This window comes from Ovis canadensis, chromosome 15, assembly GCF_042477335.2.
Source record: "Ovis canadensis isolate MfBH-ARS-UI-01 breed Bighorn chromosome 15, ARS-UI_OviCan_v2, whole genome shotgun sequence".
In the NCBI taxonomy this organism is placed as follows: domain Eukaryota; kingdom Metazoa; phylum Chordata; class Mammalia; order Artiodactyla; family Bovidae; genus Ovis; species Ovis canadensis.
In genome coordinates this window covers 10,288,702-10,299,297 of record NC_091259.1, presented here as the reverse complement: position 1 = coordinate 10,299,297, position 10,596 = coordinate 10,288,702, and the positions used below count along the sequence as shown (strand labels likewise).

Sequence of the window (10,596 nt, the reverse complement as noted above, 5' to 3'; positions counted from 1 at the left end):
ACTTATGTTGAAGCTGAAACTCCCATACTTTGGCCACCTGATGCAAGAGCTGGCTCATTTGAAAAGATCCTGATGCTGGGAAAGATTGAAGGCAGGAGGAGAAGGGGGAAACAGAGGATGAGATTGTTGCATGGCATCACTGACTCAATGGACATGAGTTTGAGTAGACTCCAGAAGTTTATGATGTACAGGGAGGCCTGGCATGCTGCAGTCCTTGGAGTTGCAAAGAATCAGACACAACTGATCAACTGAGCTGAACTAAACTGAAGGGTATAGTTTAATACAAGCTGGCTTTAATAAGAGTGTTTCAGTTTTAATCAACTGTAATAAATGGTAGGTATAAGCATGTTCATTATATTACTATTGTTATATAAAATTTTTTGCACTTATATATATTCTTTAGTAGGTGTAACATTTCACAATAAAATAAATAAATGATGAAAATGAACATATTTTGAGAAGAGTAGATTTCAAAAGATACATAAAACATGATGACATTTAGGTAGATATCAAAAAATAAACAAAAATACTGTATTTTAGGATACATATAAGTATATGAAAACATTGTGCAAGATTACATACATTTCTGAGATTTTAGTGCTATGTAACAAATCATCCTAAAATTTAATGGCTTGAAATAATTTATTAATTTTTTGTCATGCTCTGTGAGTCGATTGGGCACATTTAGATTGTTTATACTTGGAGTTTTCTCAGAGCTGCCAAAGGAAGGCAGCTGGATTGAAGTCACTAGAAAATTCTGTGCCTTGATAGTCCTTGGTCTTTTTCTTCACCTTGTGACTCATCTTCCAGGACCTCTCCATGGAAGCCTCCCACAACATGGCAATCTCAATTGTGCCATACTTCTTACATGGTGGGCTTTGCTTGTGCCTCAGATGGTAAGAAGTGAAGTGAAGTCACTCAGTCGTGTCCAACTCTTTGCGACCCCATGCACTGTAGCTTACTAAGCTCCTCCATCCGTGGGATTTTCCAGGCAAGAGAACTGCAGTGGGTTGCCACTTCCTTCTCCAGGGGATCTTCCTGACGCAGGGATCGAACACGGGTCTCCCTCATTGTAGGCAGATGCTTTACCGTCTGAGCCACCAGGGAATCCGCCTGCAATTCAGGAGACCTGGGTTTGATCCCTGGATTGGGACGATCCCTTGGAGAAGGGAAAGGCTACCAACTCCAGTATTTTTGCCCTGGAGAATTTCATGGACCATAGGGTCGCAAAGACTCGGACACGACTGAGCAACTTTCACTTTTGCTTCTTTCACTTTCTTACATGGTTGCTGGCTCTTAAGAGTCAGGAAACAGAAAGTGACAGCCAGTTGAAGACTGCTCAGAGCTGACCTAGCATCAAATCTGCCTTTGGTCAAAGTAGTCTCAGCTATTGCTCTGATTTAAGGGGAAGGAGCAATATGCTCCTTCTCTTAATTGCAAGATTTCCACAGCTACATTGAGAAGCACACATGGGATGTTGAATGCTTTTGTGGCCAGTTTTGGAAAATACATTCAGCCACAACATTTATTTCAGGCTAATGGTAACCATTGTAGAGGCAGGAAGAGAAGGAAAGAAACAGATAATGTTATAGGGAGAACTTTAGTCCGACCTTCATTGTTTCATCTCTTTAAAAAGGAATTATCTGAAGTAAATATGACTAATCAGCTTGTGAATACAGAGATATTTATGATGTTATTCTGTGTACTTCTTTATGTTTAGAGTATTAAAGCATTTTGTAATTGTGAACAAAGTATATAATATTTAAAAAAAAAAACATAAACATTCTAGCTTTCAGAAGATAGAAGAAACCTGTTACATCTTAAGTTGTCCTGTATCTAAGCTGTCACAAGTCAGACATTTTAGTTTTGGATAATTTTTAAATATTTTGGTTCTAGATTATCCTTTTAAAGAAGCTAAAATATCATTTATATTCCAAATAATTTAAAATATATAATTATCAACTCTATAATCAGTTTCATTTCCCTGAGTAAAATATAGTTGAGTAAGTCTTGATTTTAAATTATTTCCTGAAGTTATATTAAAAGTACTATGACATCTCTATAAGGTTTATAGAAGGAAAAAATTTACAACCTATACTTTTTATTATAAAAGTAGAAGTGTAATTTAAACATGTTCTGATTTAGAAAACTAAGTAACTAACTGAATTTACTGTTTTCTAATTATTTCATTCACTAATCACTGCAAGAATCTGAAGAACATTGCAATTCTTTAAGAAATGAAAAATCATGTGCGTCATAAAACATGGCTTGCATTTTCATATAGCATTGGTTTGGTAAAATTCTAAAATTAATTGAATCAAAAACACTTTGAGAGTCAACTACTTTATGTTTTCCTGGTCACCATCCTGTTTTCAACCACGCTTCTTTGGCTGTTTGTTTTCTGTCTTCCAAGTGAAGCTTGTTGAATGATTACTGAAATTTTGGAAAGAGCATCCAAAAGAGAACATTATTATAATGATCAAATGCAAATAGAATGTTTTGCTTCGATATGGGGAAATCCCTCATATCTACTTATATGTAGTCAGAAGACTTTTTAACAAAGACACAAAATTAGCAGGAATTTGTCTTTTAGCAGTATAATTTTCTCAGCCCTAAAATTTGATTTAAGCCAATATATGAACTTCAATTTGAGAAAGAAGCAATGTAATAGCATAAACAAATAAATATTGCATTTTAAATAAAAAATAAAGATTATGAAAACTTTCTCACAGAATGAGAATATCACCCATTTTTCTCTACAACTTTATTCACAAAATCAAGTGAGCAGAAAATCAAGGGCATTTTTCTGATATAAATTCATTTCAATTTTAATAGCTGTTTGTTAGGAGAAACTTGAATCTCATTCAGCTTCCATCTCTACTCTCCTCTGCCTTTGCCTAAATTTTAGTGGTCTTTACACAGAGTTGAGGTATTGGAGGAGGAGTCATTTTACATTCAAGTCCTTCATACTCAAAGGTATCTATAGAGATACCTGTCCGCCCATCTGGACTGGGATATTTACAGATTGTTTCTGTGATACCCTTCATTTTCATAAATATCCTTCAGGTCTGGAAGATCTTTCATACATTTCTTCTTCATCATTGAGAGTTAGAACTTCCTCTGGTGTTTCTTTCCTTTCTTTGGATCATGGATATATCTGTGAGATCATCCGTTGTCTTCATCTACCTAGACTCCTCATAGAGAAAGAACCTATATCCAAGAAATAGACAAAGAAGTCCTATAAATTAGAAAAATATAGATAAATCAGTACAAAATTGAACAAAAGCCTTCAAAAGAGGATGTTTAACAAAACATGTGCCAACATATTATTTATTGGAAAAATTCAAGTTAAAATTATGAGATACCATTGCATGCATACGATTTCCAGGTGGCTGAGTGCTAAAGAGTCTGCCTGCCACTGCAGGAGATGCAAAAAATTCTGGTTTGAGCCCTGGACCAGGAAGATCCCTCTGGAGGAGGAAATGGCAACCTGCTCCAGTATTCTTGTCAGAGAAATCCTATGAACAGAAGAACCTGGAGGGTTATAGTCCATAGAGTCTCAAAGAGTCAGACACGACTGAGTGACTGAGTATATGAGCATCACATATATACTGTAGACAAAGTTTTTAATGTAAAAGCCATTGCATGTGTAAAATCACCAGACTTCCCTTTGACTGGTAGAAATACAGATTCGTGGTACTGTTTTTAAGATTTTGGACAATATCATCTATGAATAAATATATGCATAAACCCCACCACTGTGATTTTTATTTATCTACTAATCTATCTACTCATCCTAGCATACCCAAGCACATGTACACATGATCAGATATGTGCTATTCATAATATCTAAATTTTTATCAGGAGTATAATGAAGAATATATGGCACATTCATGGAATATAGTACTATAGATGAATGAGCTTCAAAATGTAATTACTGGGTCAACAGTATCAGTAACAACTGACAATAATTGAGAGTCATATCAATCGATATAACTGCAAATTATCAGCCCTCACAACAAATCTTCTGATTTGAGGACTCTAGAGGTGGGGCTTCACTTTTCAGTTTCTGACAAATGCTCCAGGTGGTTTGGATGCATGCCTAGCTTAGGAAGCATTATTCTAAATGAAAATATGTATGTATAATTATATATATATATATATATATATATATATATATATATATATATATATATATATAGTATTCCTGCTTAGTAGCTCAGCCATGTTCAACTCTTTGCAACCCCATGGACCATAGCCAGCCAGGCTCCTCTGTCCATGGGATTTTCCAGGCAAGAATACTTCAGTCGGATGCCATTCCTTCCTCGAGCGCATCTTCCAGACCCAGGGATTGAATCCCTGTCTCCTTCATTGACAGGTGGATTCTTTACCACTAAGTCACCAGGGAAACCTTCATCAGATGGTATTCAAGCATGTTCAGTCATGTCCAACTCTTTGTGACCCTATAGACTGTAGCCTCCAGGCTCCTCTGTCCATGAGATTTCCCAGACAAGAATACTGGAGTGGGTTGTCATTTATCCCTCTAGGAGATCTTCTCAAGAAAGGATTAAACCTGAAATTAAACCTGAATCTCCTGGGTCTCCAGCGTTGGCAAGTAGATTCTTTACCATTGAGCCACCTGGGAACCCCACATCAGACGATACTGATGGCTTTATTTGTTGATCACTAAGAACAAACCTAGAGGAGGTGATATAATTCCAACTGAGCTATTTAAAATTCTAAAAGGTGATGCTGTTAAGTGCTGCTCAATATACCAGCAAATTTGGAAAACTCAGCAGTGGCCACAGAACTAGAAATGGTCAGTTTTCATTCTAATCCCAAATATGGGGAATGGTGAAGAATGTTCCAACTACTGAACAATTGCACTTATTTCACATGCTAACAAAGTTATGGTTAAAATTCAAGCTAGGCTTCTGTCGTACATTAACTGAAAAATTCCAGATATACAAGCTGGGTTTTGAAGAGGCAGTGGAGGTAGAAATCAAATTACAAACATTTGTTGGATCATGGAGAAACAAGAGAGCTCCAGGAAAACATCTACTTCTGCTTCACTGATAATGCTAAAGTCTTTGGCTCTGTGGAGCTCAACAAATTGTGGAAAATTCTTAAAGAGATGAAAGTACCAGACCACCTTACCTGTCTCCTGAGAAACAGGTCAGGAAGCAACAATTAGAACTGGACATGGAACAATGAATTCATTCAAAATTGAGAAAGATAAAAGCTGTATATTGTTAAGTATTTAGTAAATTTCTTTATTAAATAAACAGCTGCTGCTGCTGCTAAGTCACTTCAATTGTGTCCAACTCTGTGCGACCCCATAGACGGCAGCCAAGAAAAAAAATATTCTTCTATGGAGCTTACACCTTAGAGGAGACAAAAATAATGCAGTTGAACCAAAGAGCAAAAGGAAATTGCAATATGCTGTGATTGCAGCCATGAAATTAAAAACAAACAAACAAACAAACAAAAGATGCTTACTCCTTGGAAGGAAAGTTGTGACCAACCTAGATAACATACTAAAAAGCAGAGATATTACTTTGCCAACAAAGGTCCGTCTAGTCAAAGTTTTTCCAGTGGTCATGTACGGATGTGAGAGTTGGACTGTGAAGAAAGCTGAGTGCTGAAGAATTGATACTTTTAAACTGTGGTGCTCGAGAAGACTCTTGCAAATCCCTTGGACTGCAAGGAGATCAAACCAGTCCATTCTGAAGGAGATCAACCCTGGGATTTTTTTGGAGGGAATGATGCCGAAGCTGAAACTCCAGTACTTTGGCCACCTCTTGCGAAGAGTTGACTCATTGGAAAAGACCCTGATGCTGGGAAGGATTGGGGGTAGGAGGAGAGGGGGACGACAGAAGATGAGATGACTGGATGGCATTACCAACTCGATACACATGAGTTTGGGTGGATTCTGGGAGTTGGTGATGGACAGGGAGGCCTGGTGTACCACAATTCATGGGGTCGCAAACAGTCGGACATGACTGAGCAACTGAAATGAACTGAACTGATCTGATAATATATTCTACAAAATATTAGAAAGAGCATAGAAGGAGTTGATAATCAAGAATGGTTAGGAGGCAAGTTTTTTCAAGAGGAAAAAAATGCAAATACCTAGAATCTACAGAAACTTCAGATTTTAAGTAAATTGTAAATTAGTTTTATTTTTATAAAATATAGAATTTTTTAACCCCCCCAACAAGTCATGAATTTGGAAAGATATTTAGGGGCCAAATCTAGACATAATGCTTTTAATTTTGGACTTATCCTAAAAGTGATGCAGAACTTAAGAAAATTTTTGTCATGGGGATAATGTAAGTAGTCTGAGGTTTTAGACAGTCTTTCAGATAGTGTTGTTGGAACTGATGAAGAGAGAGAGTGAAAAAAAAAATGAGGAAAGTGATCTCAAAAGAGAAAGATTAGTAATCAGTGGAATTTCTGCAAATTAAAAAAAAAAAAAAAGCATGAGGCACTAAAGAGGGATGATAGAGAGAAGGGGGCCAGAATGGGGTACATTAACAAAAGTGAACCAGTAAGACATGGTGTATGTTTCTGTGTACATGTATATGTGTATTTGAGGTGTGAGGAGGGGAAAAAAGGGGAAAAACAAAAACAAAAATGAGTCTCATTTTGTTAAAATGCATCTCTCTTGATGTGCCTTTAATCTTGTTTCCCTTCTTGAATGTAATAGCATATAGATATTAGCAGCCTTTGCTTTATTTTCCCCTACCTCTGCTTGTGTCCTTTTAAAGATTAAACTACTCTTTTCCAACCTGAGTTTAATGACTTTCAGAATAATTCCCCAATTTTCAGAATAAAACAAACTAGAGAAGGGAAATATTTAAGCAACATCTGACTCAGATTTAGGTCACTTTCCCACGCATACAGAATGTAGGTAAGTTTATTAATAAAACCACCATTTTCCAAAAATAAACTGTATTTCCTGAGTCAACACCCTAGCAGGCTAACGAGGGTCACAAGACCCCAGGACTCAGCATGTTTTAGGAATTTTATCTCATTCCCTCGAAGCTGGAGCACAGCCATTGCTGACCAACAACTTCTCTCAGGTCACACTTTTAATCTTTATGCCCTTATTCAGATATTGAGGTTCCTAAACCTAAGATCAAGTACTTATTACTTACTACTTGGTTTTTATTTGGCTCCTTTTCTCACATGCTTATCTTTCTAACCTGCTTAGTATTTCAAACCTCTCCTAAAACAGTCACAGTTCTTCTATGTTCACACCCTGGGAACTAAAACACTGCCGGTAATTTGTCATTTTGGAGTAAATAACTAGTTACCTATTTTTCACATGTCCCCAAAACTATCTTTTCTGGAGCTCTGTATATATTCTGATTGCCTTTTTATTGATCTTTTTTCCTGATTGAGTATCTTGGTATGCCTTCACTCCGTGACAGTAAAAATGAAATACCTAATTTTGAATTAGAACACTCCAGGGACACAACATTGTCCATTGGCAGCTGACCTAGAATCTACCCCTAGGTTCTCATCTTATACCGTTTCATCACTTTGTGATCATGTAGTCATGCCGCATCAGTCCACTCTGAAATGTAATAGGCATCATCCATAAATTTTCCTTCTTTTAAGATAGGATATCAAACACATAAAATGTCTCTGAATTATAAAAAAAAAAGAATAATGTTACTTGAATACATTACAGATAAAAATATTCCATCACAAGCATCAGTAATAGCATCCTTATGTCCTGCTTCTCTGCAGTTATCTTAAAGGAAATTAACTTTATAAAACAGCTATGGTAAAGAGTGTTTGTTTGCAAAATAGTTCATTTTAACTGTAAATTTGAATGTCTCTATTATGTAATCTGGAAAAAATTTCTATCCATTCTATCTTCTAAAACACATTCATTTGTAAGTCCAAAAATATGCTAGAGTAGAAAGGATATGGAGACACTGGAACCATTATACATAGCTGATGGTAATGTAAAATGTTGCAGCTGCTTTGGGAAACAGTCTGGCAGTTCCTCAGAAAGTTAAGTATAGAGTTAAATAATCCTCAAATCTACTCCTAAAAAGCCTATATTTACACAAAGACACATGTGTTTTCATAGCAGCATTATTTGTAATAGGCAAAAAAAAAAAGGAAAAATTCAAATGCCCATTAGCTTCTTAGTAGATAAATATTAATAAAATGTCATATTCATACAATGGAATATTATTCAACTAAAAGGAATGGAATACATACATGCTACAATGACTTGAAATCTTCATGCTAAGTGAAAGAAGCCAAGCCAAAGAAAACCCACATGTTGTATAATTCCATTTATATTAAACGTTCATAATAGAGAAATCCATAGAAATTGAAAGTCAATTTATGTTTGTTCATGGATAGGATAAAGGGGGAGGAAAGTAACTGTCAAGGGGCACAAATTTTCTTTGGAGATTGATGAAAATATTCTAGAATTAAATAATGATGATGATTGCACAAATTTGTAAATATCCTAAAATCAGTGAATTTATATTTCAAAATGGTGAATTTTATAGTATATATATTACATTTTAAAATGTAATAAATCAGAATGGGGCAATGTGCAATATAATACATGAAATATCTGGAAATGCAATAAAGAAATCACTTGATTAGATAATTTTTTAAAAAGATACAAATAGAGCCATAAAGCCCTAAATCAGAATGTATTAGAATTCTGTGCTTTCCTTTTTTCTGTATAATCATATTATTTCCTGAAACCTTAAAAGTAATTGCAAATTCCTAGAGATTCACAGAACACTTCAGAACTTCCTCATCTGAAAGATAATTTAAAAATTTAAAGACCACAGTGGTTCTACTTACTTCTTAGTTGTTTATTTTTGCTGGATTTGAATTGCTGCTATGATCTATAAGAAGAAAATTCTCTAAAGTAATTTTCAGAGGTGAAAAAAAAAAGTGCAATAATGCTATCCAATCCTCTTCTTAAAATGGTAGAGAAACTAATATCTATCTTTGTTAACTGAGCTGCTGTCTACTAGTTTAAGTTTAGCTAGTAGCACAACTAAGATCATGTCACTAAATCATAGTGAATTATTATGTCATCCTTTAAGGCATAAGAAGTATTACCTGCTTTTTGAAAGGTTAAATTTTGATAATCATTTATTAAAATTTTCTTATCCTAAGTTGTTAATTAAATATTATAGTTAAGTCAAATATTCCAGGATGGGGTCACTGAACATGCTCTGCCCTCTGTCCAATTCTCTGACCTTCTCCACTGGTGTTCTTCCCCTCTCTCATTCTCCGGCCCACATTGGCCTTCTGTTTATCTTCTAGCATCTAATCATTTTCTACCTTAGAGACTATGCATTTAATATTTCATCCATCTGAAAAGTTATTTGCCTAGAACTGTGTGCAGTGTGTTCCTTCATATCATTCATAGGCCTATTCAGAGGCCCTCTATGACCACCTAACTAAATTCAGTCCTTTATCATCCAGAAACCTAATATTACCTGAAATATTTTACATTTATCTGAAAGGATGCTTTAGATTGGAGGATAATTACTTCACAGTGTTGTGTTGGTTTCTGCTGTACAACAATCATCCATAAGCACACCCATCCCCCAGCCCTCTTAAGCCCCCTGCCCACCACTTCCTAGCCCTCTAGGTCAGGACAGAGCACCAAGCTGAGTTTGCTCTGCTCTATAACTGCTTCCTGCTACTAGCTATTTCACACATGGTAGTGTATATATATTAATGCTAATCTCTCAATAAACCCCACCTCTTTCCCTCACTCTGCCCGCAAGTTCAATCCCTATGTCTGAGTCTCTATTCCTGCCCTGCAAATAGGTTTGTCAATACTATTTTTCCAGACTCTTTATTTGTTTTTTCATTCTAGCTTATTTCACTCTGTATAACAAATTATAGGTTCATCCACTTCACATCAGCTGACTTAGATTCATTCCTTGTTATGACTAATACTCCATTGTGTATATGTATATATATATATATATATATATATACATACATACATATATATGCACACACACATACACACACACACACACACACATATATATATATATTACCATTTTTTAATCCATTCATCTGTTGATGGACAATTAGTTTGCTTCCATGCCCTAGCTATCGTAAATAGTGCTGCTGTGAATATTGCGGTACACATGTCTTTTTAACTTATAGTTTTCTGAGGGTACATGCCCAGTAATGCAGTTGCTAGGTCATATAGTAGTTCAACTTTCCTGACTTTAGGCTGTTCTACAAAGCTACAGTTATTCAAGACCATATAAAATTGGCAAAAAAAAAAAAAAAAAGGAACAAGATAGAAAGCCCATAGGTAAACCTATGGCACCTTATCTATGACAAAGGCAAAAACAAATAATGGAGGAAAAGCATCCCCTTCAGTAAGTGGTGGTGGGAAAACTGGAGAACTACATGAAAATGAATGAAACCACACACAAAAACAATCTCGAAATGGATTAAAGATCTAAATTTAAGGCCAGAAACTATAAAACTGTTAGAAGAAAATGTATGCAGATCACTCTTTGACGGAAACCACAGCAAGATTCTTTTTGACACACCTCCAATAATAATGGA

The 10,596-nt window shown here is 35.6% G+C and overlaps 1 long non-coding RNA gene across 1 annotated transcript; it reads right to left on the bottom strand.

Annotated features, from left to right (window-relative positions):
• Positions 1–2,749: 2,749 nt before the first annotated feature.
• LOC138420924 (uncharacterized) lies at positions 2,750–9,006 on the bottom strand. Its single transcript, XR_011249362.1, has 2 exons — positions 8,848–9,006; positions 2,750–3,210 (listed from the first exon to the last, which is right to left on the bottom strand). It is a non-coding gene; the product is annotated as an uncharacterized lncRNA (long non-coding RNA).
• Between the last annotated feature and the right edge of the window lie 1,590 nt (positions 9,007–10,596).